Raw genomic sequence first — 19,349 nt, 5'->3', positions numbered from 1 at the left:
TCCATGGGATCCACAACATGAGTTCCATGTCCCTAGGCTCCATAACCTTGGAGTGCATGTCTTCTGGGCTCTAAGTCCATGGGTTCCATGTCCATGGATTCTGCATCTGTAGATTCAACCAACCTTGGACTGAAAGCACTGTGTTCTGAAATATCTGTTCAATAGAGGAATGACCTCATAGGGGAAGTCACTACCAATTAATAGGATCTAAAGATATTTGTCCATGGAGTTTGCAAATATACTCTTGGTTACTTTTTATGTACTTCTAATAGTTTATTAAGGCATTGGGCTTTATGTTTTAGTATCAATACTTCCTTTATATAAATTGATTTTTTTTGCAGTCCACGGCCTCATGCTTGCTAGGCAAATGCTTTTCTACTGGGCTATATCCCCAGCCCCATTTATTTATTATTTATCTTCATTTTGAGGTCAGATCTCTCTAAGTTGTCCAATCTGGGCTTGAACTTTTGGTTCTCTTTGAATAGTTGGGATTACAGGTGTGTGTCACCACATCTGGCTTAAATTGATTTTTAAATTTAAACTTTTTGTATTGATGGTGTAGATTCACCTGCTACCATAAGAAATAATGCAGAGACCCTGTGCATCCTTTACCCCATTTCCCTAATAATAACATTTTACAAATCTATTGTATAATATCGCAGTCAGGATATTGACACTGATAATAATTTAGATACAGAACATTTCCCTCTCTGTAAGCAATCCTCATGTCATCCTTTTACACCCTCGCCTACCTCCTTCCTCCAGACCCCTTCCTGACCTCTGACAACCATGAATCTGTTCTCCATTTTTAGAATTTTTTCATCTCAAGAATGTCATATAAATGACATCATATAGTATGCAAACTTTTGACATCAAACAGTATGCAGGGTTTTTCTTCCCCCTTGCATAATTCCCTTAAGATTCATCCAGGCTGTTGTGTGTATTACTAGTTTGCTCCTTATTTTTGCTAAGCAGAGTTGCATGGTGTGGTTGTACTAGTCTGTTTACCATTCATCCATATAAGAATATCTGAGTTGTTTCCAGGTTTTGGCTATTCTAAATAATGCTATTATAAACATTTTAGTAAAAGTTTTTGCAAATATTTTCTTCCAGTCTGTAGCTTGTCTTTTCATCTTCTTAGCAGATTATTTTGCAGAGCAAAAGTTGATCATTTTGATGAAGTCCAGCAGATCAGGTTTTTCTTTTATGGATCATGCTTTTGGTGTCAAACTTCAGAATTTTTTGCCTAGCTTTAGCTTTCAAAAATTTTTTGTATTTTTTATCTGAAAGCTTTAAAGATTTGTGTCTTCCACTTAAGTCTGTTAATCATCTTGAGTTAATTTCTAAATAAGGTATGAGGTTATGGCTGAAGTTCAGTTTTTCGCTTATGGATGGTCAGTTGCTCTAGCACCATTTGCTGAAAAGACTGTCCTTCCACTATTAAATTGCTACTTTACCTTTGTCAAAAAAAACCAGTTGTGTGCATATTTGTGTGGGAACTCTACTCTGTTTCACTGATTGTGTGTCTGTTTCTCCATTAATATCATACTGTCTTGATTACTATAACTGTAGGAGGCCTTAGCATCAGGTGGATAAATTGATAACTTTACATTCTCTTAAGATTGTTTTAAGTATTGTTTCTCAAGGTTGTTTTAACTGTTCTTGGTTCTGTGCTTTTACATGTTAATTTGAGAATAAGTTTACCTATGTCTACAAATAGTCTTCTAGGATTTTTATAGAAACTGTCCATAAGCTAATTTAAAGACAAGTGACATCTTTACTATGTTGAATATTTCAACTCATGAGCACAATATATCATTTACTAATTTTTTAAACTTAGAATTCTTCATTAACATTTTATAATTCATATCATGCAAATCCTGATCATGATTTATCTATAAGATTTTTTTCTTTGGAATGGTTTAATGTATTGCATTTTAGGCTTTATTTAAAAAATGTTTATTGTTAGTGTATAGAATTGATATTTGTGTGTTGATTTGTATACTGAAAACTTTCTGAACTCACTTATTTGTTCTAGGACTTTTATTTGAAGGTTCCTTGGGATTTTCTCTGCAGACATCCATGCCATGTCCATATAGCAGCAGTTTTATTTCTTCTCGTCCAGTCAATAACTTTCATTTCTTTTTCTTCCCTTATTGCAATGCCCCAAACTTCAGTACAATATTAAATAAGATTGGTAATAGTGGTGAGCATCCCTGCTTTATTTCCCCAGTCAGTCTTTTAGCATTAGGTATGATGTTAGCTGTAGGTTTTTTGTTTGATTTATTTGTGGATGTTCTTTACCAAGTTGAGTATTTTTTTATATTCTTAATTCTGAGAATTTTTATGAATAAGGGTTGGATTTTGTCAGATCCTTCTTGATTATGATCATGATTTTTTTTGTTTATAGCTTCATGAAAGAAATAGATCTGTATTTTTTTCTTTTTCTCTTAATATTATTTTTGTCTTGCTTTTGTGTCAGGGTAATACTAGCCTACTTAAATGATTTGGAAAATGTTGCTTCCTCCCCCTCCCCCTCCTTAACTTCCTTCTCTCCTTCCTTCCTCTCCCCTTCTCTCCTTCCTGTCCTCATTGTCCTCTTCTTCCTCTTTCTTCTTCTCTTCTGTTATGATTTATATCTAGATGTCCTCCCAAAGTCTTATGCATGCATAAGTGAGGCTTTGGGGAAGTGACTGGGTCATAGGATTATTTCACTGATGAGTTTACAGCTAAATGTGAGTGATGTTGAGGGGTGAAACTTGGTTGGAGGAGGTGGGTCACTGTGGGTGTGGCCTGGAAGAATATATCTCCCTTTCTCCTCCCTTGATATCTCTCCCTCTCCCCCCCCCCCCCCCCCACTTCCTGCCACCATGAGCTTTTTGTCCTCTGTCATGCCCTGCCTTGGAGCCAGGTAATGATGGACTGAAACCTCTACAAACTATGAACCAAAATAACCTTTCCTTCTTATAGCTGTGGTTGTTGGGTATTTTGTCTTAGTGATGAGAAAGTAATTAAGACATTGTCCTTGTCCTTTTCCTTTTCTCCCTCCTCTTCTTCCTCCTCCTCCTTTTCTTCCTCTTTCTCTTCTTTATCCTTCTCAGAGCTAGTGATTTATGCATGCTAAGTACTGTATGACTCAGCTACATCTTTAGCCCTCCTTCTGTTGTTTTAGAGGAGATTGTGTACATTTGATTTTAATTCTTCTTTAAATGTTTGTTAGACTTCTCTAGTGAAAGTATAATGAATTGGGAAATTTCTTTTTCCTAAGCTTTCTAATTAAAAATTCAGTGTCTTTAAAGGTCACAGGACTAGTCAGTTTGCTTATTTCGTCTCAATTGAGTTTTGGTAGTTTGTAACTTTCAAAGAATTGATCCATTTCTTTAGGTTCTCAAATTTAAAACACTTTCGCTGTCTGCAAGATCTATAGTCACCCTGTTTTGTTCCTGATAGTGGTGATTTGTATCTTCTCTATTTTTATTTTTGTCAGTCTCACTAGAAGTTTATTGATTTTATAAATTTTTCCAAAGTCTCACTTTTTATATTGATTCCCTACATTTCCTGATTTTAATTTTATTGGTTTCTGCTCTTAACTGAATTATTCCTTTGTTTCTGCTTGCCTTGACTTTATTTTGCTGCTCTTTTTCCAGTTTCTTGACATAAGAACTTAGATTATTCATTTGAGACTTTCCTCTTTTCTTACGTAAGCATTTTATGGCTATTAATTTCCCTAACAGCACTGCTTTAGCTTTTCCACTGAATTGTTTAAAATTTTCCTTGAGACTTCTTTCTTTTAATACAAGTTGGTTTTTAAATTACAATATTAGTAGATTTTAAAAAATCAGGGCTCATTATAATGAAGGAAAAGTGGAAGAATTAAATTTAGCCATTGTCAAGAATCCAGCAAATCAAATATAAGTCACAGTGACTATTAAAATTTTGAGTTGAGAAAAAAATGAGAACTAAAAATAAACATTATAGTTTCTTTCTAGAAAATGGCAAAATCTACCCCATGAAAGACTTCTTTTTATATGTCTTCTTTGCATTTGCAACAAGTGAATGGCTACTTTTTTAAATTTTATCTTTTCTTATTATCTCTTTGTATTTATTATAAATAGCTATTGCTATTTTTTCTTTTTTAAAATCTAAATTATTATTTAGCCAGATAGTCTTTCTTGCTAAAAAAAATGTGATGTGAATATAGAAAACTTTCACCAGAACACTTTTTGAGTTTTTTGGTTTGTTTTTAATCTATATTTGTTTATTTCTGAAATAAGGACTTATGCAATATTCTAAAGTAGGAATTAACAGGAAATGTTCCTGGCCAACCATTATTGGTAAGAGGTACAAAGAATTTTTTGTTGACCTGCATACTAGGTCAAAGCAATCATAAATTCTATGAAAGACCCAGGTAGTTGACCTTTTAAAAATTACTTTATAAAGCTGGGAATGATTTTAAAGTTCTTAATGAGAATCCTGTAGCAATGTACATTTATTTTTGTTCCATGTCATGGTATTTGTTGCTTTTGTCTGCCCAACACTCATTTCTTCCCATGAGAGCAGGACCCTAGTTCTCTTTAGGGAGGCCCCCCCCCCCCCCCCGCCCCGCAGTCCCTGGGTTCTGGTGGAGTTGACTCTTACAGCAGCCCAGGACAGATCACAAGGTTCATAAGTGGCCAACAAGAGGGTTCAGTAGGCTGATGCTTCAGGAGTGAGCAGATGTTACTGAGGAGACTGTCAGAGGCGAGGCTGTGAGCCTACGGTTGGCGTCTACTAGGCTATATGTACTGGAAAAGAGAAATTCTCTTCTTGGCTCCAGAAAATTAGCCCAGAACTTCTGTTGGACATCTTGTCAAAAAAAATAAAAAAAATAAAAAAAGGATTACCTTCTTGAGAATGAAATTGGGAGAGGAAGGCAAAACAGAAGCCTGTAGAATAAGTCTGAAGACATTGTTTGAATATCTGGAACTGTTCTGAATATTTTTAGATAATGAATAAATATATTGCCCTTTATTTGAGTTCTGTTTCTCTTACTTTCAACAGTCTTGACTATGCTCATCATTTGTTACTAAACTAATTAGGGTGTAAGGATTAAAAAAATTTCTTCACCAAGTTTCTGGAAATTTGGAGGAAAGATGGTTATTCCTCCCCCAAAGGCTCACTTACAACTTGTATTCATTTGTCAGAAAATGCAGTTTCCTTTTGCCTGTATATAATCCAAAGATTTTTATCATACTTGTTTAGTTTCCTGAAAGTTCTTTACATACTTGTTTTGTCCCTGCATTTCACATTAGGTGATTTGTTACTGGGGCAGGGACTATGATAAACATATCTTTAACAATTTCTACCTCTCCAGTGGGCGGTGGCCAACAGGGAGAGAAAAGCAGCTCTCCTTTTCCAGGAAGACTTTAGCTCCTGATGGGAGCAGCACCTTGCCTGGGGAATGCAGGGTGACTGAGCTGTGCTGGAGCAAGCTGCCTGCCCTGCTCATTAGTGCAGAAGGGTCTCGGTGCAGTTGGGTGCATGGAGCACAGATGCTCACTGTCCTGTGCTTTTCCAGGTGAGATTTTTTGGCCATCCTTCCAACTGATGCTCGTGATAACAGTGCTACAAGTCACACTGGATTGTTCATGGCTGTGTGTGCTCATTAAGTGGAAAACACTTATGATGCAGATGATTGAAATGGAAAGGAGATGCGCACTTTGCGGCCTAAAGGAAAGCTTTATCAGGAGGTCACTCAGACTCAATCAAGAGTAGCAAACAGAGTCTATCAGCACAGTGGCTATGACCGCTGCCACAGAGGATGGACAGTGAGTGGTCCAAATGGATGGGGCGCTGTGCAGCACTGGATTTATGGCAGAAGCTCAGCACTTTTACTCTCTTTGCCGCTTCACTGGAACAAGGAGAGAGAGACATTAGCATGAAAGATAGACACATAAAGATGAAAGAGAGGGACACAGGAAATGTCACTTCCTTGAAGGTCCACTTTAGGCTCTTCTGTCTTCTTACACCTGGAAACTCATGCCACATTATTTTAACCCTCTGTGGCTTGCTCTTTCCACTTTCCCCTCGAACACAGCCATGTGGGTCTGAAGCCTGCCACTCCAAGGGAGACTTTGTTGTCTGTCCTGAGAAAGGGCCCTGGATGGATCAAATCTCTGTGCCGCCCATAAAGGTCAGTGTAAGATCTCACCCATGGTAGCTGCAAATGTGACTTTATTTGGAAATAGGGTCTTATAGATGTAATCAAGCAAAGATGAGACAGCACTGAGCTAGGGTGGGCCCAATCAATGGGGCTGGTATCCTTGAGAGAGAGAGACACAAGGAGGGCACCATGTGACAATGGAGATGGATTGGAGGGATGCATCTACAAGCCCAAAACTGTCAGGGATGGCCAGCAACAGTAGGAGTGAAAAGAAAGGTGAAGGTTGGATTTTCCCCCCGGGGCCTTCGGAATAAATACAGCCTTGCTAATGCCTTGTTCAGACTTCTGGCCTCAAGAACTGAGAAGAAATTTCTGTTGCTTTAAAACCACCCAGTTTGTGGTAATTTGTTGTGGCAAGCACAGGAAACAAATACACCCTACTGAGGAGTAAATGCATGACTCTATAACCCAGTACCCAGAGGAGGAGGTCACAAAAGAGCCGACCCCAACAGTCATAACAGACTGACATCATCTATAGAAGTTAGGGCTGAGGATGTAGCTCAGCAGCACAGTGCCTGCCAGGCAAGCATGAGGCCCTGAGTTCAATTCCTGGTGCCAGAAAAAAAAAAAAAAAGGCCAGCTCTCCAAGGATTCAGGACACTCCCACAGATGTGGCTGGGATGAGCACCTGCCCACTGAGTTGGAGACAGTGGCCACACCTTGTTTTCCTCTGCCTCCCTCCTCTGTGCTCTGTAAATTTGGGAAATCTGAATGAATGACTGTGAAAGCTTTCAGATGAGTATTGTAGTTTATTGTATGATGTCACACAGGCATTTGCCGTCATCTTCCATGAAGACACAGCTGGCAAAGACACCTACTCCAGTGCTTTTCAGTGGAGAAACCCACACGGGGACATTGAAAGACACAGCCTTGAGTTTCTTTGAGATTTAATTTGATCCTTGGAGCCCCAAGTAGCAGATGTGACCAGTGACAAGTTGTTTAAAAATCAGAAAAAAATCCCTCTGATACTAGTTAGACGTAGCTCTAGTTTCCTACTTTTAGGGCAAGATATGTTACTCTCCATTTTGAACTGACCCACATGATGTGGTAGCCTTTTGTTTCCTATGAGAGTTCCCCTTAAATGTCTTTGGAGACTCCATTGGCAACAAATGTGAAATCAGCCACGTGGGTCTCATGGAGAGAGCACGTGAGAGTTTTGTTTGCTGAAGCTCAGAATTGCAGTACCTTTTAACACGGGACATGAAAGTGTTTCATAAACTGTAAAGGGCTGTAAAGAATTAAGATGTTATGTCTATTATTTTTTCTATTCTGTATTCTTGGATCAATAACAAAAACAAGACTCCAAAAAGCCATTTCACGTCTTTGAGCTGCTGTCTTTTTTTTTTTTTTTTTGATCCAAACAAAGGAATTGGGTTTTCTATCCCAAGGTCCCAGCCAGCTAAATCCATTTTTTTCTTTTCTCTGACCCTATGATTCTGTCAGCAGAGACTTGTTTATATCGAAGTTCTTGAAACATGGGAATATATTTGGTGTCTCTACTGGTAATTATTTTGCATAAATTTTTCAGAATATATTTGGCATAATATAAAATACAAAGAAAACAGTAAAGCAAGTTAGGGAAATAGGACATAAAAAAGTATAATGAGAAGTACTTAAGATAATCTATCTACCCTAATAATTAAAATTCTATTTACCTGGAAAGGAGGGGAGGGGGATATTTATGATTAATATGAATATATTCTGTGCTCATTGCAAAGTAAGTTTTCAGAAGAAAAGAGGCAAAAACTGCTGTGATACAGTTAAGAATTACAGCTACTTTTTAAAGATAAACAACAAGCTTAGCTTTTTACTTCATAAAAGAAACAGTTGAAGTAAGCCTAATGTAAAGTCATCATTGCATATAATTGAACACCATATTCAAAATGATCATTATATATTTTTTAATCAACAGCCTTTTCTGGGGCTAGCATGACTCTTGATACTTCTGAAATCTACTAGGATGCTAGAAAGAGCTATATAAAAAGACAAAGGGCAGGAAACAATTTAGGATTTTTAATTCAGTGGCCTCAATCTTTCTTGTCTATTTTTCCTTGCTGGTCTTACACACTAGGCCTTTGATTGTAGTGTGTATTCCAGCCTCGAAACAAATCCCCCAGAGCAAGTCCTGGTTTTGCAAAGTGCAGTCATGGCATCCTAGAAACATGGACCTTAGGCCTTAGGGGTAGGCGAAGCACTGGAGGCTGTCCATGACAGAGCCTTCTCTGGGTGAGGGCTCCTGAAATGCAGGTAACAAACATGAGCAAGATTATAACCCTGAAGGTAGCCAACATGTTGACCAGTCTTGCCTGAATGACAGGAGGCAACAGTGCTAAAACCAAACCAAACCTGTTATTTCTGTAACTTCTTTTAGACTTTAATCCTTAAATGTTTTATAAACATCTTAAGAAGTATGTAACAAGAACCATAACAATGTTTATATTTCCTTGTCTAGTAATCTGCTTCTAGATATGTCCTAAGAAAAATGATCGAAAGTGTTCAGAATGATTTATGAATGAGCATATTCTATGAAGCATTCTTTATAATACAGGAAAAGTTGGAAATAAACCCAATATACAAACATAAGGAAACAGCTAAGTAAATCATAGTCCATCCATATGATAGAACGCTATGTAGATATGTAAAAATCATATTTTCAGAGTTAGTTGTTGATCAATGAAAATGTTCCATCTGTAACATTCTGTGAAAAAGGAAGACAGCCATATATTCCATGTAATTTTAATTTTAAATATATATGAATCTGTGCATATATATGTATATATCTATGAAAAAATTGGAAGAAACTACACTAAAATGTTAACTCATTGTACCTAAGTAGAGGAATTATGAGATTAGAGGCAATTCTTTCTAATTTATATTCTGTAGTTTAAGCAATGAACCTACATTGCTTTTTTGGGGGGGTACCAGGGATCGAACTCAGGATCTTGCTCTTGCAAGGCAGGCATGGCACTACTGTGCTAAATCCCCATCCCCCACATTGCTTTTAATATTAAAATATCAATGGTTTTGAAGGTTATAGTATCATATACATTCCTTTAGAATAATAGCTATTTCCCCATAAATCAGAAATGTGCAGATGGTATTTTAGCTTTAGTATAGTAAGGTGAAATATAATTAAACACTATTTTCAAGTATTAATGACTCAATCAACAAAGCGTTGTTTACAGAGAACTTATTATTCAATCAACTACTCACTGTGTGCTGCCAATGAATTTGTGCCTAGAGTCGGGACCACAGTCAACAATGATAAGCAAGAAGCCCTGTTCTGGATGATTGTGATGTCCTTAACTCTGGGATATCCTGAGAGGCTGGGCAACTTTCCCAAGCTCTCTTCCAAGGAGTCTAACCTTTGCCCAAGTGTCCAAGACCTAGGACCAGATGCTCAACCAGGTCTTCCTAAAGTCTTTGAAGGGTCCTGTCTTGACCTTATGGTTACCACTGTTAATTGCCACTGCCTCAGAAGGAAGTTCTGTTAGTCCACGAGGCTCAGTTTGTCATACAACTGTATGTACATACAACTTAGTACTTCCTTAGCATTCTGTTTCAGTGCTGACAACTTGATATTTTGATCAATGGCAGCAGTATTTCTCCATATGGTAAGTTGACAGGCTGATAATTTCCAAAGTCAGTCTCTGTCTCTGTCTTTCTCTCTCTGTCTCTTTCTTCCTCTCCTTCTCCTTCTCACCACATGTCTATTTTTCAGTTGCCTTCACTGCATTTTGTAAATGCCTCAGAGCAATGGAAGGCAGAGGCTCAGGGATCACCTGGCCCAATCTCTGTATAATTGGATCCTTGCAGAAATTGAGGATGGAGCCAGAGCTGCCTTTTGTTACTTGTGTGACTGGAAGCAGCCCATGAAAGAGCACACTGCCCAGGTCACATAGGATTTGGTCACAAGGAATGTCCTGCTGGAAAAGTTCAGATCTGATTGTGAATATTTTACTTACTGTTGCAGAGTGCATTGGCCAGCAGAGAAGATTCTAGATAGGCTGGTCCATTGTTGCCAGGGTGGCACAGGGACAGACCTTCTCCCGACAGCAGTTGTGCCGGCAGTCCCAGCGCCTGCCATTTGGGCTGCATGTAAGCCATTCAGACAAGTCAAGTGCCCATTACTGAGGGACACGAGAGTGCCCACAATTCTCTTGTGCAAGGTAGGGGCCTCAGTGCATCCTGGTGTCTACATTCCAAGTACCATTTTTCTCAGTCCATCCCTGACCCTTAGAAAATGAGGGTCAGTTTCAGTGATAACTGTTCAAGTCTCATTGGCTGGTAGTAGAGCCCAGTAGTTAGAAGCAACCTCTCTTTAAATCCCATCTCTGCTTGTAAGATGTTTCTCTTGGGAACTTGACTCAAATTTCTTGAGCCTCAGTTTCCTCATAGGCAGTGTGCCTATGACCACTGGACCACTGCTAGTCACAACAGGTAACAAAAGGCGGCTCTGTCTCCATCCTCAATTTCTGCAATGATCCAAGAAACAATTAAGCATAGGGTTTTCCAGGGTTCGGATGACAGGAAGCCTTCAGAGAAGAGCAGCTATTGAAGTTATACATTCCCTGCAGGACAAAGGTCCCAATCTAAAAGGGGTATGTTTGCATGTGTGTGTGTGTGTGTGTGTGTGTGTGTGTGTGTGTGTGCGCGCGCGCGCATGCACGTGTGCACGTGCACTGTGAGTGGGAAAAGGGAAGGAAGCAACTGATAAAACTTACTGCAGAGCTGCTACAGTTAAATTTTCTTTCCTTGGGAAGATCTGCATGTGCTGACATTTCTTATATGTCATATAGGAGGTAACTTAGCTCTTTCTTTCAGTTCTTCAGCATTTGAAAGGGCATTTGGTGATAATGAGCAGTTTTAGAGATCTGTCTGTGAGCTAGGCTAAAAGTAAAAATAAATGATACTGTGAAATTTTGTTTATGCCTCAAGGGAACCCTCTTTTCCCTCCCACCACACTGATGATGTAATGTTTATTCTGACAACCTCTTCTAAAAATTTCTGTTAGTTGTGTTTTCCCCCTGTTTTTCCTCCTTTCCAGTAGGCTGTATCTTTAACAGAAGTTCACCTGTTCAGAAATTTAAAAACCGTGAGATGATTCTTAAAGAGTATGAATAAATATTGATCACACAGTTGTGCAATAAGCCTTACAGTCACACAGTGAGCTGAAAACAGCAAATTGCAGCTCTCTTGATGGCCATTCTGGAGGGCTGAGTTCTAGACACATTGAAGCAGGTGCTTCAAAGCACCAAAAGAAGGAAAAAGGAAGCAAAGACAGAAGAGAGAAAAGAGGAGGGTAAGTATGGAGAGGGGAAAGAAAAGAGGGAAAGAAAAAAGGAAAAAATCATTTGGGGCAGAAAATGTTCTAAAATGCAGTTTACCCCTTCTGCTTTCTGAGAGTAAGGGGAACTTAATTTAATTTATTGTCTTTGGTCTTGAAGTCATCACAGTGAGAAATCATCGTATCTAGGGCTATATGTGATAAAAATCATAGGTGTAGGCAATTCAGATGGACAGGGACAGGACATCTGCCTGTATGCTAAGGGGCCCCAAGTTACTGTGCCTCTGGGATTCTTGTGTTTGTCTGCTTCCCTCCTGCTTCTCTGCCCTGGCCCTGGGCTGACGGCAGCTGTTCCTCGTTAGTGAGTATGGCTGTAAGAAATCCTCTCCCGACTGCTGATTTTCTATTTCTGAACTGCCATGGCATGAAAGTGGGATGCTCACTGGTTAAGGATATGTGTACAATGTATTCTGAGTCAGGGTATGAGGGCTAGTTCTACGAGAAAAGTGTTTCAGGAAAGTATTTCCCAAGGTTCACTCTTTTAAAAAAAAAAATTTCATGTCTCCAAGCTATTTTGGGGACATTTGAGGTTATGCAGTGGTTTAGTTCTAGATAAATAAAAGCTATATAAAGTACTGTCGACCTCCCCACCCATTGTTGGCAGAGGCAGGTTATCAGTTACTCCAATACTTACATTCAGATGATATATACATTTTAGTACCTTAAAGCTTTGAAAATTTTAATAGCTCTGTGGATTGAACTGACATGAATGAAAATATTTCAAGTCTCCTTCAGTAATTTTTACACTCATAAAAATGTTCCCAGTGTCTGAAAGGCAATGTCTGATCCCAGAGGAATAACAGCCTCTGAAGTCTACCTCAGGTGCTCTCTCCCTACTGCTAATACTTTCCTCTTTTCCCAACTGGCTTATAAGACTCATTTTTCAAGACTGAACATTTCTGTATAAGAATCTGTTGGCCAAATGATTATCTTGAGAGTTGATAGACCTTTAGGATTTCCTGACAGAAACTGAGTAGAGTATTAAAAGTCAATGAGTTGTCATTCCTCAGTCACCAAACACCTTCCCATTCAGCCATGTGGTTCTTCTGGTCACTACTCATCTAGTTTACTCCGGTGTTCATGGTCCCTGAGCAGATCACAGCTGGGCTGGCCTTCCAGAAAGATCTACACGCTGGTTTCTGGACCCTGGGATGCCCACACTTTGTTTATATTAGCCCGACTTTGTTTATATTAGTCATCACACACAGAACAATCATGTGGTCCACTGCAATGAGTGAGTTTATCTGTGTTAAAGTTTTACCTGTAAAAATCAAGCAGTGTTTACCCCAGCTCTGTGGCAAGTCATGCAAACAGCACCTGTGAACATTTTCAGCACCCGTTCTAGACACTCTTGGGGCAACTGATGTTGGTGGGGGTTGGAAGACAGTGTGTTAGTCAGCTTTCCTTTTCTGTAACAAACACCTGAGATAATCAGCTTATAAAGAGAAAAAGGGTTATCTTGGCTCACAGGTTTGTAGGCTTCGGTCCATGATCAGTTGGCCCCATGGCTTTGGGCCTGAGATGGCGTATTATGGTGGGGACATAAGACAGAGCAGAATCACTCACCTCATGGTCAGGAAGGAAAAGAGAGAAAGAAGAATGTTAAAATGCTCACCAGAGATGGTTCCCAATCACTACTGTCAGGATGCAAGCATGGTGACCATCTTCACTGTCAAGGTGCATTTCAGTCATTTCTTCTCTCACAAACCTAAACTGAACACTCCAGCCCCTAGCAGCACAGGTTAAAACTCTGAATGTTATGACATATTTCCTCAAATATGACAAGAATTCTTTATACATATAATTTATTTTTTATTTTTATTTATTTATTTATTTATTATACATAGAATTTAATAAACTATGTTAAGTCAGGTGTGGTGGGACACACCTGTAATCCCAGCTACTTGGAAAGCTAGGGCAGGAGGATCACAAGCTCAAGGGCAGTCTGGGTAACTCAGCGACACCCTGATGCAAAGTAAAACATTGAAAACAAAACCAAAGGAGTAGGCACATAGCTCAATGTAAAAGGCCCTGGCTTCAACTCCCTCCCATTAGAATTTATAAAGATTTTATAAACTAAATTCCATTATACTTTGTAACCATTTTAAATATTTATACATCAATCATTGGGTCAAGCAATATTTTAAGTACTTTAGGACACTAATTCATTTAATCCTCATAACAATTTTGTGAGATAAGTACTGATCCATTTTTTCAGATCTGTAAGCTGAGGCAGAAGTTAAATGTTTGTCCAAGGCCTCACTGTTAGTAAGTGATGAAGCTGGTGAACTGAACCAAGGCCAGACCAGAGCGAATATATGACCACTGGATCGTGTTGCCTCCATGTAAATGTAAGCATTGGTGATACTGTCTATATTAAGACTAGCTGAGGCAAAGTTGATCTTTAACATATCTCCTATACTCATTTGCTAGGGCCACCATACAAAGTACAAGATACTGGGGGATTAACCAATAAAAACTTAGTTTTCTTACAATTCTGAAAGCAAGAAGTTTGAGATTAAAGTGGAGGAGGATGGGTTCCTCCCGAGGCTCCTCTCCTTGGCTTACAGACACCATCTTCCTCTGGTGTGCTCATGTGGTTGACCCTCCGAGTGAGCCTGTATCCTGAATCTCCTCTTCTTATAAGGACACCAGTCAGACCGGCTTAGTGTCCATGCTGAAGACCTGGTCTTAATCATCTCTGTAAAACCCCATCTTGGGGATAAGAGGGTGTCTCAGCAGTAGAATGCTCACCTAGCCTGTGTGAGGCCCTCGTTCAGCGGTAGCAAGCCAATGGCATGGGTGCTGCAGTGGGCTGTTTGTATCATTGAAAGCTCTAAAAGGTTCAGCACCACTGCCCTAGGTTCTACTCTACTCTCAGCACTGGAAGAAAAGAAAGAAAGAAAGAAAGAAAGAAAGAAAGAAAGAAAGAAAGAAAGAAAGAAAAAGAAAAAAGAAAGAAGGAAGTATACCCACTATCTCCAAGTACAGTTGCATTCTGAAGTACTAGGGTTTGAATGTATGGATGCAGGGGGACACAATTCAGCATATATGTCAACCAGAGGGCCATATTATGTCAGCCATTGCACAAAATGTCAAAGAGCTAAGCTCTACTTTAGGAAGAAACAATATTAAAATGGACATTCATTTAATGACAAAGTGGGCCAATCTTTGTTTCTTTCTAGATGGTTGGTTTGACAATGCTGTCCCATGAAACTGGGTGCGGTGACACTGAGGCAGTGTTTACCCCTGCTCACCTTGACTTCCTCCCCTCCTGAACCAAGCATGAAGCGTCACTCTTCCCTTTCTTCTCTATCTCCATGTCTGTCTCCCTCATCTCAATGGACCATGGGTGAAGAGTGAAGAAATCACCTTGTTGGTTAACTGTTTTTTGGGTGGGACTTTAGAAAGACTTTGTTTTACTTTTATCATCATAGAAAGTATTTTTTAAGCCAACTATAGTAAGTGTGACATAGAATAAAGGGAAGAGCTTCATGGGAAGAAATCTAAGGAAAACCATCTTTTCTGACTAAAAATTCTTGGGTATAGTGAAAAATCAGAGGCATGTGGCAATAATAAGCAAAATAAACAAGTGTTACTTTGTCAAACCAAATCTGCACAGCAGACGAAATAACCAAAGTATAGCCTGAGAATTGGGGAAAATATTGTGCTTCATATGTCTAATAAAGGGTTACTATCCAAAATATATAATGAATTCACATCACTCAAAAACAAAAACAAAAAACCACAACAAACCCAATCAAATAAAAATAATCCAACTAAATCCAGGCAAAGCACCTGAATAGACATTTCCCCAAAGAAGATATAAAAACTGCCAACAGGTATATGAAAAGGTACTCAATATCACTAATTATTGAGTGGGGATTTAGCTCAGTGGCGCTGTGCCTGCCTTGCAAGTGCAAAGTCCTGAGTTCGATCCCCAGTTCCAAAAACCAAAACAAAACTAATTATCAGGAAAATGCACCACAATGAGATGACATCTCACATCTGTTGGGATGTCTCTTATTGAAAGAGATGAGAGATAATCAGTAATGGTGAGGATGTGGAGAAAAGGGACCCCTGTACACTGTTGGTAGGAATGTAAGTTGGTCCAACCATTATGGAAAACAGTATGATGTTCTCAAAAACACTAAAAATGAGGCTGTCACATGACCCATCAATCTCACTGCTAAGTACACATCCAGCAGAAGTGACATCAGCGACTCATAGAGACATCTGCCTGCCCATGTTCCTTGAAGCACCATTCACAGCAGCCAAGACATGGAAAAAACCTAAGTGTCCATTGATGGATGGATGAGTGGATAAAGGAATTGTGATATATAAGATCAGACTATATGGTGTGTGTATAAATAAAAAATTATTATAGTAAAAGTCACATTGCCATCAGTCCCCCTCAAAATACTCTCCTTTGCTTTGAATACATTTCTCATCATTCTTGTTACTTTCTGAAGCAGTTCTGGAAGTTCTCTTCTGTGAGTATGTTTTATCACAAATATGGTGAATGCTGCTGTCAAGTGCCATCCAATGGAAAGACAGGCTTGTAAAAACATGCAGCATGTCCTTATTCTTCTTATTCACTGGATCTGACTTCGTGCTACTTCTTGTTATTTTCCAAAAACAAAATGACCATGAAAGGTAAACATTTTGAATCAGTTCAAGACACTGAGGCAACCACCACAGTGCAACTAAAGACACTTATTAAAGAGGACTTCTAGAACTGCTTGAGACAGTGGCAAGAACGATGAGGTGTGTTTGAAGCAAGAGGCAGTATTTTGAGGGGGATTAGCAGCAATGTGTTTTTTATTGCAATACATTTTTTAAAAAAGTAAACATTCAGGGCCAGGGATTTAGCTCAGTGGTTCTGCCGCCTGCCTCACAAGTGCAAGGACCCAAGTTCGATCCCTGGTATCAGAAAAATCCCCCCCAAAACAAAACAAAAAAAAACCACAAAAAAAGTAAACATTCATTGCTTTTTTTTTGTACTGGGGACCAAACTCAGGACCTTGTGCTTGCCAGGCAGGCGGCAGAACCACTGAGCTAAATCCCTGGCCCTCATTGTATTTTTAATCATATTGCATATATACATTATGGAATATTATTCAACCGTAAAAAAGAGATCTTATTATTTATGACAACATGGGTAAGTCTAGAGGACATTATACTAAGTGAAATAAGCCAGGCACTGAAAAAAGACTTTGAGATTTCTCTTATGTGTAGAATCTAAAAAAGTTGAATACATAGGCAAGAGAGTAAAATTGTGGTTGGCAGGATTGGGATGAAGGGAAGATAGGGAGGTATAGGTTGGAGGGTACAAATTGCTGTTAAGTAGGAAGAATAAGTCTAAAGAGCTAATATGCAGCAGGAGGATGATTATTCCAGCCTTGTGTACTGGAAGTTTGTTGAGAGTTCCCCTACATACAACATGACTGGGTGAAACGATGAGTGTGATTTCCTTGACTGTGGTGGTCATTTCGCTTGACCTATGTATATCAAAACATAGTGTTGGGAAGACTCCGAATCAACCCGTGCCCCGGCAACAATCCACTGGACCCCGCACCCCCCGCTCCTCTGTACAGCCATCTGGTTCCACACTACAAAGACGCAGAGGATACCGGACCACCAGACCACGGTACTGAGTCCCGCTGCTCCCGGCCCAGAGGTAGGGGCTTCTGAGCCACTATCCCACTGCTCCTGGCCCAGAGGAAGGGGCTTCCAGGCCACCATCCCTCCCGCTGCACCCAGCCCAGAGGAAAGGGCTTTTGGGCCACCTTCTGTCCCGCCACTCCTGGCCCAGAGGAAGGGCCTTCCAGGCCACCATCCCTCCCACTGCTCCCGGCCCAGAGGTAGGGGCTTCTGAGCCACCATCCCACTGCTCCTGGACCAGAGAAAGGGGCTTCCCGGCCACTATCCCTCCTGCTGCTCCCAGCCCACAGGAAAGGGCTTTTGGGCCACCATCCCTACCGCTGCTCCAGGCCCCTGACCCACCTCTCTCAGCTCAGAGGACATAATCCGTGCAGGCACCAACAGCCCCCCTGCAGTCGAAATGAGAAAACACGTAAATAAGTCTCAAAACCAGACTCCCAGATCACCTACAGCAACCCCAAAGGGAAATGAGATGGAACACTCTGTTACTCAACCACCTGGACCCACTGAACTGGCAACAAAAGGGGATCTGGAAAAAATGAAATCAGAAATAATTTCTCAGATAACAGGAGAAATTGTGCCCCTAGTGCAAGACATGATTAATAAATCTAGAGAGGAGCTTGGGAACATGATGGAATTCCAACATAGGAAACAAATGGAATCTATAAAACAGATGCAAATAGATTTCCAGGACATGAAAAACTCCGTTGAAAGTCTACACAGTAAAATGAGCCAATGTGAAGACAGAATTTCAGATATAGAAGATAAGATTGCAATTAGTGACCAGGAAAAGAAAAATTGCTTCAAAATTATAAGGGAACATGAGAAATCAATCCAGCAGCTGCTAGATGATGCAAAGAAGAATAACATAAGACTGATTGGGCTCAATGAAGAAACAGGAGAGAGTGCAGATGACATAAAAGATCTCTTCACAGAAATAATGGCAGAAAACTTCCCAAGCAGGGGAAAAGAACTTGACATACAGATAAGTGAGGCATATAGGACTCCAAATAGCCTTGTTCAAAAAAAAAAATCTACACATAGGCATATAATTGTTAAGATTCCAGAAACACAACAGAAGAACAAAGTTCTACAAGCAGTTAGAGAAAAGAAACAAATCACATACAAAGGGAAGCCTATCAGAATCACAGCAGACTTCTCAATGCAAACCATCAAGGCAAGAAGAGCTTGGAGTGAATATTCCAAGCCCTAAAAGAAAACAGCCTCCAACGCAGATTGATGTACCCTGCAAAACTATCTTTCAAAATTGATGGAGAAATAAGATACTTTCATGACAAAGAGCACTTTAGGAACTTCATGAATATCAAACCAGCACTCCAAAAAATTCTAGACAATATCCTAGGAAAAGACAAGGATCACAACTCCAGGAAGCCCAGCAGAATGAATCCGTTGGGCAAAACAAGAAATTAAATGCAAAGGGGGAGAGTCCAACAAAAAGAAAAAGTCATGGCAATGACAAGTCAATACGTTTCAGTTATAACCATCAATGTTAATGGTCTCAATTCACCAATCAAAAGAAATAGACTGGCAGAATGGGTCAAGAAGCAAAATCCAACAATATGCTACACACAAGAAACACACTTTATTCAAAAGGAAACTCATAGACTGAAAGTTAAAGGGTGGAAAACAATACTCCATGTGACAGGAACCAGAAAAAAAACAGGAGTAGCTATCCTCTTTGCAGATCAAGTAGACTTCAAACCAACACTGATTAAGAGAGACAAAGAAGGACACTACATCCTTGTAAAGGGAATAATCCAAGAGGAAGAGATGACAATCATAAATATCTATGCACCAAACACTAGTGGGCCCAACTATATAAAACAAATATTAACAGACATGAAAAGTCATATATGCACTAATACAATTGTAGTGGGGGACCTCAACACCCCACTGTCACAAATAGATCAACTAGACAAAAAATAAGTAATGAAATACTAGAACTCAATCGAACTCTTGAACAAATGAACTTAACAGATGTTTACAGAGTCTTCCACCCCACAAAATCAGAATACACATTCTTCTCAGCTGCACATGGGTCATTCTCAAAAATAGACCACATACTCACACATAGAACATGTTTAAGTAAGTGCAAAGGAATTGAAGTTATCCCCT

The 19,349-nt window shown here is 39.5% G+C and overlaps 1 long non-coding RNA gene across 8 annotated transcripts in view; it reads right to left on the bottom strand.

The window, feature by feature from the left end:
- Window positions 1-19,349, bottom strand: part of LOC106010212 (uncharacterized) — a 28,998-nt gene that overhangs the window by 3,274 nt on the left and 6,375 nt on the right. For 2 of the 8 annotated variants that reach the window (XR_015439438.1, XR_015439440.1), the window contains 3 exons: window positions 17,556-17,602; window positions 10,927-13,278; window positions 8,922-10,677 (listed from right to left, as the gene is read on the bottom strand). This is a non-coding gene — a long non-coding RNA (uncharacterized LOC106010212). Of the gene's footprint in view, window positions 1-5,698; window positions 5,891-6,931; window positions 8,901-8,921; window positions 10,678-10,926; window positions 13,279-17,555; window positions 17,603-19,349 lie in introns of those variants that run through there. The other 6 variants (XR_015439437.1, XR_015439435.1, XR_015439436.1 and 3 more) reach the window with 5 other exon arrangements.

This window comes from Heterocephalus glaber, unplaced genomic scaffold (assembly GCF_053883595.1).
Source record: "Heterocephalus glaber isolate CG9 unplaced genomic scaffold, H.glaber_assembly_v1.0 deba00001472, whole genome shotgun sequence".
NCBI classification, from domain to species: domain Eukaryota; kingdom Metazoa; phylum Chordata; class Mammalia; order Rodentia; family Bathyergidae; genus Heterocephalus; species Heterocephalus glaber.
This window is presented reverse-complemented; position numbering and strand designations above follow the sequence as displayed.